Source organism: Apteryx rowi, unplaced genomic scaffold (assembly GCF_003343035.1).
Source record: "Apteryx rowi isolate R43461 unplaced genomic scaffold, aptRow1 scaffold_96, whole genome shotgun sequence".
Classification (NCBI taxonomy): Eukaryota; Metazoa; Chordata; class Aves; order Apterygiformes; family Apterygidae; genus Apteryx; species Apteryx rowi.
The window spans coordinates 1,162,380-1,174,053 of NW_020451271.1; positions in this window are offsets into that span (position 1 = coordinate 1,162,380).

Here is an 11,674-nt window from a genome sequence, read left to right on the forward strand (position 1 = left end):
CGGCTGCCCCGCGGGGGAGGGGCGCAGGTAGCGGGTCCGGCCGGCGGCGTGGGGGAGGCGGGAGCCTCCCGCCGGGACCGCCGCGGCGCTGGCAGAGTCTGTGAGGCGACGCTCGTGGCGGCGGAGCTGTTCTCAGTGTCCCGCAGCCTGGTGGCACGAAAGCAGCCGATACCCTGTTTCCCCGGCTGTGAAACCCCCCCTCGGAATGATCTCGTTCAGGAGCACAGCCGGCGCCCAGCGCTCGCTCTGTTCCTGTGCCCAGGCTGCTGCGGTGCGCCCCCCTGCGCCGGCGACCGTTGGGGGGGCTGCTCGCGGCGGGGACCGGCAGCCCCCCTGCGCCGGCGACCGTTGCGGGGGCTTCGCGGGGCGCGGCGCGGAGGCAGCGGCCGCGCTGGGCTTCCCGCGAGCCGCGCTGGTTCGGGGTAACGGGAGCCTGAGGTGTAACGTTTCCGCCCCGGTCGCCGAGGCCGGTGGCGGGCTGTTTGCTGTGTTTCCCCCTGGATGCGCGCACTGAGGGAGCGCAGAACAGCCCGGCGGGGCAGGCTGTTCCGTTGGTGTGCGGGTCCCTCTCCAGGAGTCGGCGTCTTTACAAGGGTAAATTTCTCCTTAGCACAAGAGAGTTAATAAACTTGAAGAATTCTCCCCAAATTGAGGGGGAAGGGCACAAAGTCAGGGCAAAACGCAAGTGCCCACCCCCTCGCCGTATTCTGGGTATGGGACCTGGTTCCTCCTTGGCATAATTAAGCCTGGCCACTTTTTCGCTTGCTCTGAGGAAACGTTTTAGCTCCTTCCTTAACGTTGTATTTACCTCACTGGTCAACAAATGCTCTTTGTACACGGCGCGGTTAGTGGTGAAGGCGCTCCTGTTGCTGTGCGAACATGGAGCTGTACTGTTGTGCGAGGGCAAGGAGAAGTGCTGGGAGAGGTGTGCAGGGGATGGTTTCAGCAGTAAAATGCTTCCCTGCATCCGAGGCTGCATTTGTTGTGCTCTCTGCAAGGGCAGCCCAGCTTGCCCCCTCCACGCACATTCAGCCAGCGCTACTCCCGGGATCCCCCCTAGCCCTGGCCTGGGCTGAGGTGCCCCTGGCCTGTGCAGTGTGGCACCTGGCTCCCCGAGTGGCTATTTCCTTCAATGTAGCTAACCTGCTTGGAACAAAAATTAAGATATGTAGGGGTTTTTAAACCTCATTCAATGTGTTTTATTGTTTATAATGATATCCTCAAAATAATTTCAGCTTCTCACATTAGAAAACTACTGCAGGGGAGGAAGAATGCTTTCTTTCACTTTACTTTTGTATTTGGCAAAATGAGGAGGAGAGAAGAAGCAGCGAAGTTAAATATTTTGATCCTTAAGGGGTTACAGAAGTGAGCTTTTTTGTGTATAAATATAAACCTTTTAACAAGAAGAACATGTGAATGCACCAAAAATCTTCCTGGATTGTATATCCCTTCACATGACTTCTGTACCAACGTTGACTTTAACTTTAGTATAAACCAAACTGGTCTCATCTAGAGAAAAAACAATGTGGAGAAAATGGAAATTCCCCTTAAAGTCAACTTTTCATTAAAGACTTTTGCAGTGGATTCTGTACTATATATGGCATTTAGACACTGAAGTTTCATCTTACAAAAATGAAATAATGTTTTCTGTTTTCTCTAAATCTTAAAACTCAAAGAGGTGCTGAAAACTTGCAAGCAGGCATAGTGCATATTTGCCTGGACATCTCCTTCAGTTTTAATTTTCTTTTTTGACAGGTAGAGTATACCACAGGCATGCCTAGACATTTGAACGTTTGGAGCAGTTTGTCATTTAGGGGGCAGATAACTAAACTGAAAACTCAAACTGAAACCATAAAAACTCTTACAGATGAACTCCCTTCTCCTTTTTTAGCCACCCAATACCCCTGTTTTAGATGGGTTTAAATATATGGAGAAATATATTGTATGTAATGCATACTTTTAGATGCACACTAATAGTATGTATACATTGAAATAGTATTTAATAGAAAGACAAGCAGCATCTGAAAAGCACATAAGCTTAATTGATTCCAGACACAACTGGCCTGGATTTTGTTTCCTCTTATTCCAACTTTCTGACCTTGTAAAAATTATCTTGATTGTGTTATACTAAAACAAGGCCATGATCTTGCAAAAACTACCATGTGTGTTACTGCTGAGCACTATTGAGTAAAGGGCTGTATATGGAACAAATGTTGACAACATTAGGCCCCAGGTTCATTTATTTGTTTTCCTTTGCTTATATCTGATCATGGTTAAGCAATAGTCTCACTTCTGCTAAAAGCTGGATTTGTGTTTTTATTTTAAAAGAGATGAAAAACATGTAGTAAAACTTCTGATTTGGGGTGAAGGATAGGTTTTTAATTCTTACAGTAGTTCAAGCTGCTGGAATTTTATGGCTTTTGGACTTGGGGAGGGAACAGTGAGGATTTTAAAAATATGCATTGCATGTAATTTTTTTCAGTACACTTTTTTTTTTCTTGTGTAGTACATATCAGTGTTTTTCAAAAGATTGTTTCTAGGGATGAAAGTTTAAGTTCTTACTGGCTTTGATGCTAACTTTTATGATGCTGTTATGCCTGGGTATAAATATGAAAAAGGACTGAGGACAGTATAAAGTGTTAGACATGCTGCCATCTCTGGCACTAGAGAACTTAATGATGTATAATTATATTTTCTGCCTGACAAAAATCCAAAGCCTAGATACGCTGATCTTTTTATTGTGGTAACTAACTGCTGCTTCTTTTATTTGGGAATCTTCAGCTTGCTAGCCTTAAATCTCTGTGAAGGGTTGTGACAGAAAAACGTCTTTCCAGCTTGTTGAACTGAACACATGATCCCTCTCTTTACTTCTCCAAAGGCTCACCCACTCCCTCCACACACACACACACACCCCCCAGGATCGAGACTAAACTATGTATTTGTGTCTTTTTCAGAAGGGCTCCCGTGGGGCAATGCTTGTAAGCCCTGGGATTGCCTGTTAGGTAGCAAGGAGGCTTATAGAAAGCAATTCCAAGTGGAAGTGGGCCTTTTCCTGCTCCGCCCTCCATACTGTTGCCATTCATTTTCATCAAGGCCCTGAGAATTGCTTGCCTTTAAGACTAAGCCACAAATGTAACAAAGCTGTAGTCACTAGACCAAGTAATATCTACCTTTTTTATGTTGATTCAATAACATAAATGTTTGGGGGAGTATATAGTGCAGCATGTCAAGTTATTGTACCCATACAAGAACAAATGTAACTAAAAAATTAAAGAATACCTTTAAAGAAAACCAGTAGCTCTTATGCAAAATTAAACTTGTTTTCTAGGAAGTTGGCATGAATAAGGATGCCATCTTGTCTAAGCTTTTCGTAGCTCCATTGTCAATTTTTCTTATTTTCCTGCAGATGGCAAGGCAGAGATGATGTGTAACAGATTATTTGTTAAATAAAAAAAACCTGACTGCATGTGCAGCATTTGGACTCAAAAGTCATGTTGGTAACTTACCACACCAAAAATGGAACAATGAATATTAGTGCTAACACTGTATCTGTGGTCTTTGCCTTCTAACCACCGTTTTACATCTTATTTTCTCTTAAGTTACAGAAGACCTTAAAGTGAAATCCTGCCTTCTTAAAAGCAATATTATAGTCTGTGCTCTCAGTGCTAAAATATGATGTGTTCTAGCTTGCATTTATTAAGAGAGAAAACTATTGGTCCATTGCTTAAAAGTTGTGCCATTCAGTGCAGTGATACTTGGTGCGCAGCCTGCTAAGTGTGACCTGTGGCATTACAAATGCAATGCACATCTCCTCCCTCCTCTGCAAGCACAAGATGAAGACACAAGGTTGTATTGCCTTAACTGAAATAAACAATTTCTGTTCATCTGCTGAGAATGTACAAGTAAATATGATTGTGCAAGTTGCTTGTAATACACAAAGTATAAACAAACTTATGCATGTGAAAGGTGAATTTTTGGCAGATTTCCAGGGGAGTTCCCTTCATGCTGCAGAGCCGAGGCATTTCTCTTTAAGGACAAGACAAACTGTAGACATTTATGCAAGACACAAACAGAAAAGATGCAGAATGGAGCGATACAAAATGAGGTGTTTTGTGGCAGTGTTTTTAACACTGGTCTGTGACTCTAGATTTATTTATTCATAATTGACACTTGCTGGTGTTGAGCACCTCTGCTTCCACATAACATCAGCCTGAATGACAAGCACTCAGCATCTCATGGGATCAGACCTAACGTCTCTTTTGTAAAATGGGTATGTGGGGTGGGGTGTCTTTATCTGTGAGTTGGTATTTTCAGAGGATATTTTCTTAAATTCAAATTTAAATTCAGTATTTGTAAAATGCAATGAGTGGTACACTGTTTTAAATACTTTAACAATAAGACTCTACCCTGTCAGTGTCACCTTGCCTGAAGTGCTGTGCAAGGGATACACATTTGACTGGATTGTGAAAAGCAATGAAGATCATACAAGTAAGTTTAAGTCCTTACATGCTTACTTAATGTATCGCAGACTTTTGGAATATCCCAGTACCCACAGTAATTAATGCAGGCTATTGTGTGTGCATGTTATCTTTTCCTCCCTAGTGTGCTGTTTCCATAGGATATCAATTCATATTCAGAGTTTTGGCCCTTCTCTGTAAGTGCTCTGTGCCAATGAAATGAAGACCCCACCTGACAACTTTGCTACTCTGTCACAATAGGACTCTACAATAAACTTTAAATGTAACTATCTCTGAAACAGTTTTCTCGGGGATGGGTCTGAACTACTGGAAGGAATAATTTACTTTACTTTGTCTCCCCTCTACAGATGTGCAGTGGTTGTACATATGTCCCTATATGCTTCTGAAACAAAATGTTCCATGCACACCCTTCTTGAGAGAGAAAGGACGAGAGAGCGAGGGAAAGAGAGTCATTGGTGATGTCTCTACCGTCTGCTGTAAGGCATTGAGATACTACTGTGATAAATACAGTGTAAGAAAACACAAAGGATAATATAGATTGGTGTAATGCCCAGCATGTTTGTGAAATGTCTCAGTTACACCAAGCTCGAAGGATGGTGACACCATGGATGATCAGAAACCAACATGAACTTAATAAATGGAAAAGTGAAATTCAATTAAAACAATCACCAATTTCTTTCCACAGGAAGGAGAAATCAAATACAAATGGGGAATAACAAGTTAGATGGTTATATGGGGTGTGTAGAGAATCACTAACAAAATGGCAATGGACAATGCAATACTCTTGCAAAATGCAATGCTCTCTTAGGATTTATCAATAGGTGGCATATGTAAGTCATAGAGTAAGGCATAAAGATGACTCCACTAAGTGCTGGTAAGGCCTCAGCTGTAGCATTGTGTTTGGTTTTGTGTTCTGAGCTGAAAAAAAATGCAAAGAGTACAGGGCAGAGCAACAAAGATGAAAGATGTAGAATATAAAAGGAAATGGTGAACAAAATAAATATGCTGAGCCTGGAAAAGAAGTTTTAGGGGGGATTTGACAAATTTTCCCATGCACAAAATGTTAGAATAGGTTTGATCAACTGTTCTTGAACGCTGGGGGAGGATGAGGTAAATCAGCTGTGTACAGAGGAAGGATGTTTTAGGTTGGATATTAGGAGGGTGGGGGGGTGATTTAAGCTGAATATTGGAGAGGRAGGGTGAAGATACAACAGCAACTTTCTAGTCATTGTTATGGTGAAATAGAAGAACAAGCTACTCGGAAAGTTAGGGTATCTGCTTCATTGAAGGTTTCTAAGAACAGGTTACAAACATCTGTTGGGGATTGTCTGGGACTACTTTATCCTATCTTTGTGCAGCCGGCTGGGACCAGATGGTCTCTTCAGATCCCTCCCAGCCCTGTGTCTCTAGAAGTTTACCAAGGAGGGAGGGGAGTGAACCTGAGTTTAATGAGAAAACTATCATCTCGTTCGTTGATTCTCTTTCAGAGTAGAAAAAGAATTGGAGGGAAATCACGTCTAACTTAGGTGTATGAGTGAATAGACCCTTTTGTTGTTGTTGACCGGCAATTTTATGAAGTCTTTACAAAAAATACATGGAAGAATTATAAATCTTAACACATATGAGGTGTTCCTTACTGCCTTTTTAGTTTAACAGTTTTAAGACACACTTTTAAATGCATCTTTTTCTCAATTAACATAGGTAACAAAAATAACAAGTTTATGATTATTTTTTCAAGGATACTATTATTGTGCATTTGGCTGTATGTTTTAAATCCCTCTCCCTCCTCTCCCCCATTTTAAAATAAGTAACAACCACATGTTTAGGTATTTCTGAATGTATTCTGGATACTTCTTGAGTATTTTAAAGCAGAAAATAATAGTGACAAATAACTCCTGCTCTCTAATCCATAGAAGGAACAAGTTGTTCAGGACCTTGTCTGAAAAACCTTTCTTGAAGGAAAGCTGAATGAAAATGTGCATGTCAAACTCTCACTTCCTTGGCAGGTGAACTCTGTGACTTAAGCGGTGTTTCCCACACTCATGAGCACCTTCCCTGTTGCTCCCTCCTCCCCCAGGCTGAGATAGGAAGTTCCAATGAAATGTAGTTGCTGTGGAAAGTCCTGCTCACAGAAAGGAGACGTGATCTCTCAACTAGTCAGATCCAATTTTATAGGCGGCTCTGAGTCAGGGTGGAGCCCTTGAACTGAACTTTGTATTTAAGAAGGAAGTGATGTCTGTGGCAGCTTGTGTTGCTAAGCAGATGAGTTGCTGTATTTTTATGTCAGCTGATGCTTTTGTCGGGTGTGTGACTTCATTCTTAGATATGATGTGTTCCATTTATTAAGGACAAAGGTCAGAAATTGTCAGCGTTGCGATAACTATGTCTCTCCATATAAGAAGAGGCATGTTCTACTGAGCAGAGATGGAAATGGGAGTCTTTACTTGCTGCTTCTGCAGGGTGAAAACAAAACTGACTGTGAAACTGTTGGTTCATGTCACAGTCCAGGAGCAGACGTCCTCACAAGCAGGGTTTGTGTGGTGTAGGTTGGTTTCCTAGTATTGTTCCATTTTTATAAGAACTCACTGTCATTCCTGATTAAGGAGGTGGCCTGACTAACCTTGTGTCTTGTCTCCAATAATAATCAGAACTGGACCACTGAGGTGAGCAACCAGGCACTAATTTGTGTAATATAGAAATTTAGATTAAAAAAAATCTAAGTGATCTCGCTTCTTATTTTAGAAAATTTAGTGGTGAATTTGTTTAAGAGGAGAGCAAATTGTTTTTTCACCTCTGTACTGCCGGCACTTCAGTTAGTGTTGCCTTCCAGCCATCCAGATTATGATTAGTAAATGGTCTACTTTTGGATTACTTCTGAGAGACTTGGTGGAGAGTGCAGACAGGTTGCCTGTGTATCAATGCAACCACAGTGATGAACCTTAGCGTGCCACACGAGAGGGCATTTCTACAGGTTCCTCCTTTAAAATCTCTGGTTGGATGCTCTAGTTAGCCTTGAGAGAGGTATGTTTTGCTATCCTTCCTCTGAGAGCTAGCATTACTATATCAGAAAACTTGCGTGAAACAGAACAAATCTTTAGAATAGTGTTACACCTATTACACTCCCTAGTGTGTGGCAACTGGGAACACTTAGGTCCCTCAAAGAGTTTTGACCATATAAGGCCTGGCAGGTGAGTGGCATTTGGACACAGACTGCCAGAGGCTGCTGCCCCTCTGCTGTTCTGGTTCAGTTCCTCAGTTAAGGAGTTCCCTGCCAGAGATGTGGCTGTTTGGGCCAGTTCCAGCTTTTGTCACTCCTGCTGGCTTCAGTTTCAAAAAAAAAAAAAAAAAAAAAAAGTCTACCCTGCCTTGCCCTCTGTTCCCTTAGCTTGCTGATGCCACAGGGTGGCTCCTTGTAGCACAAGTATTTCTAACACTTTTAACTTTTCAGCTGAAGTTGTTAACATTGTTAGCTCTAAGACAAGTCTATTGCTTCCTGATACTAACCACTGTCCATGTGCTTTCAGTGTTTCGACATGCTGTAAGTTGAACACTTTCTTCCTGAAAAGGGAATATTGTTTGTCTTTAGCACATGGCATGTCATCATCATCTGTGTCTTTTGGCCACTTTACTTTCTCAGTCTTGTGTGTTTCCATTGCTGCCTTATTTTTGATAAGCTTTGAGTAAAACTTTCACTTGCGAAAGAAAAAGAAACCATTGTCTTTAATTTTCGCCCCTTCTCCATTTGGCTGAAGTAATGTTCAGAGTTGAAAAAAACATGTGAGTGTGTTTTCAGGTCATGCAATTTAGGAGCCACTTCCCACCAATCATGGGACAAAATATAATGCCTTGGATTATTTGAGGCTGTGGAATGACATCCTGAATACCAAGCACTGCAAAGCACAAGTCTGCTGATCAGGAGTCAAAGATTCAGTTTTGTATCTCTCCTTGCACACATAGAGAGAAAGGTAAAAGAGAGGCTGTGAGATGAGTTGTTCCTGAGGTTTGGGGTTTATCTGTACAGAATTTCCCTGGGAACTACATGTTCCTTCACCAAAGCAAAGCAGCCCTGTGGAAGAAGCTGCTGGGGGGTTATGGAGCTGGCACAGGTACTTTCTGTTGGAACCGATGAGCAGTTTGAACCATTGCAGTGCTCAGGGTGTGAGGAAGCAGAAGTACTTACAGAGCCTTTTTAAAGCAGTGTTGCTCTGGGCTCATCATGCACAGTCCTTAGCATTAGCAGCTCTCAAATAAGCAAAATGCCTGGACTGTGTTGTCAAGAATGAGGTGTATGTTTGTGGCCTTAAGGTCTAACTGTGCCTAGCGTTTTTGGGGGCTCTATTCATCAATGTTGTAAGATGTCATTCTGCCCTCTTCTGATGTGACAATGTCTAGACCTTGATATCGTATTTCACTATACCTGCCTTTTAAAGCAGATGCTGGTTCTTCAAAGGCTGCTGAATAACCTTCCTTTACATTTTAGTGTGATAGTAAATCATTTGCATTTTGTAATACTGATGTTTTAAATGCTAGTCACTAATCTCTGTGCCATATTTCTTATGAAGTACATTAACTTATCTCTGAGTAATTATGCCTGTCATACACAGTGACTTGCTCAGCTTTGTACAAACTATCCCCACCTTGAAAGTTTACCTAGTTAGCTAAAGTGTAGCAATTCACTTGGGTTTTGTTGGTACACATACCCTTGCTCTGCAACTGCTGCTGAAATTCTCTGCCATTAATGCAAATTCTTTCTAATCTGCTAGCCAAATGGCTCCCTGCATCAGACGGATTACTTAGTTCCAACAGCATACAAAGGGCTGGGTGATTACAAGTGAATTTTCACTCCTGTCATCCCTTGGATATTTTAATAAGCTGTTATCAATAAGGCTAATCATGAAGACTTCCATGTTGCTGTTTCGTTACTCTCCTACTGAGCTTCAAAGTGCTTGTTGATAACGTGGGGAGTTATGACTTTCTCTTTACCACTTTACCTCAAGCACAAGTTAAGGTTTCAAACTTTTTTGCTCTGTAGCAGCCATGCAATAATGTGTTTCCTTCATTCTTGTACTAACAGAGTATGCATGTGTGTTAACATATGTCACATACCTTTGAGTGTTGAAATGTGTGCAATACTTTTCCTAACTCTCTATTTCCTACTGTGGATGAGGAGTTGGAGAGCTGCCATAATTCTGCTGGTTTTGTGAAAGTGCCATTTACAGATTCTGTTTCTACCAATTTTGGAAAATGTTTGGAGACTTCCTTCAAAATTTTATTACATGAGTAGTAATCCAGCTGATTTGATAGGCCACAGCCTAAGGAGGTATAATTTATAGGAGCTGAGGATCTGTGCCTTCAGAAAAAGGGCACGTACTAAAGACACCAAGGTTGTTTTTTTCTTGGGATGTAACGTTTGACCGAGTCCCAGTGGATGTCCCATTGTTGGTGAGATGGTAAAATACTTAAATTTAAAGAAATGCTGCATTTCTTAGATTGTCTCGTCCTATCACAGTGATATTCTTTAAACTTTTTTTATGCTCGGAAGCTTTGCAATCTCTGATTTCTGCTAAACAAGAAACTGAAACAAGTTTCTAGGGGGAGCAGTGAGGCTGCTGACAGTTGGTCTCAGAATGAGTTTCTCTTGCCCCTAAATCTTGGAGAAGTTAAATCTTTGAAAGCGAGGGGAGTTCCCAGTTGACTCATGCTTTGCTAAGGTGCTTGGCTGCCAAATTAGGAATGCAGTTAAATGGTATGTGCAGAAAAGCAGCATTTCAGGTAAGTAACTATTTCTTTCTAGGCTGTTTACTCTCTCTCTGGTTTGTCAACACACTGCAAGAGAAAACTGAAACTGATTTGATTACACTTAGTAAATTGGGAGGATGCGTCTGTGTAGTTTTTTCAGAAAGTAGAGAAATATATTTTAAAAATAGAATGACTGTAAACCCAGCAAATTTGGTAGAAGCATACTCAGAGCATGTGCACTGAAAACTGCATAGAGTTTTTTAAACACTGTTTCCACTTGCTATTTTTAACTTTTTGGTAGACCACTATGAAGAACAGGGAATGTATTATACAGCACCATCACGTGCTATCAGGTTTTCAACACCTTTTTCAGTTGAAAGCATAGGACAGCGTTATCTCCTTTGATTACTGGTCGTGTCTCTGGGTGACTGTGTGGACTCTGCTGCGTGAGCAGCAGTGATGCCTCTATGTCCACAAACTGCCCCCTCTCCCATAGAGGTGCTTTCCCCATAAATCCAAGAAGACAGAGATTGACTAGGTCCGAGGAGAACTACATGGTGTAGTAGTCTGACTTTCAGGCTTTTCCCAGAGAAGCCCAAAATACTTTTTGTGCCTGCAGTGGCCCTTAAGGCCACAGCAGCAACTTGGTTGCCTGGATCAGTGGAGCGAATAACCCAAGACGTGAGAGGAGCTGTTGACATTCACACTGCATGGGGCCGGCTCCTTGGCTTACTAACGTGTGTGCATGCGTGTGTGTGTTAAGGGGGTATAGTGGAAAAACTGTGAGAGATCCTACCAAGATGTCTTTGCTGTTACTCCAACTCTTTCCCATAAAAGAATGTGTTTGTGGGTGTAGCAAACAGTCCCCTAAAAGGCGCTGCGGGAGCCGGGCGAGGGGGAGGTACACCTACTCAGGCAGCAGCACATGACTTTTTTTTCCCCTCTCCAACCTGCCACAGACAACGATGGTAAAAAGTTATCTACTCAGATAAATTGCTTAAAATTCCTGTAATGCTGAGTATCTTTACACTAGTGTTACATTGTAATCTCTTTATACTTTTAAGATGCTTATTTAGTTTCCARCACAGTTCAGGAAAGACTGTTAAGCAGGCTACTGGTAATCATTTTTTTGGTGGGATTTGTATAATTTACTCACGGAATGAGTTTGTTCCGGTTTGTATCACGAATTTGAATCTATAACTTACAAATATGAAATTGGCCTCCACGATCTTTTCAGTATCACCAAAGTAATGCAAACATGTATTAAAAAAAAAAAAAAAGAGCCCACTGGGAATAAAGGACACTTTTGGAAGACAGACCGTTTAACGGCTGCTCTATTTTGAAAACTTGATCCGCTCGGGACAAAGTTCACCCTAAATGGAGGACTCGCGTGACCCTGCCCCTGCCGCGGCCCTGCCCTCGCGCCGGGCGGCCCGGGGCGGTGGCGGCTCGACCCC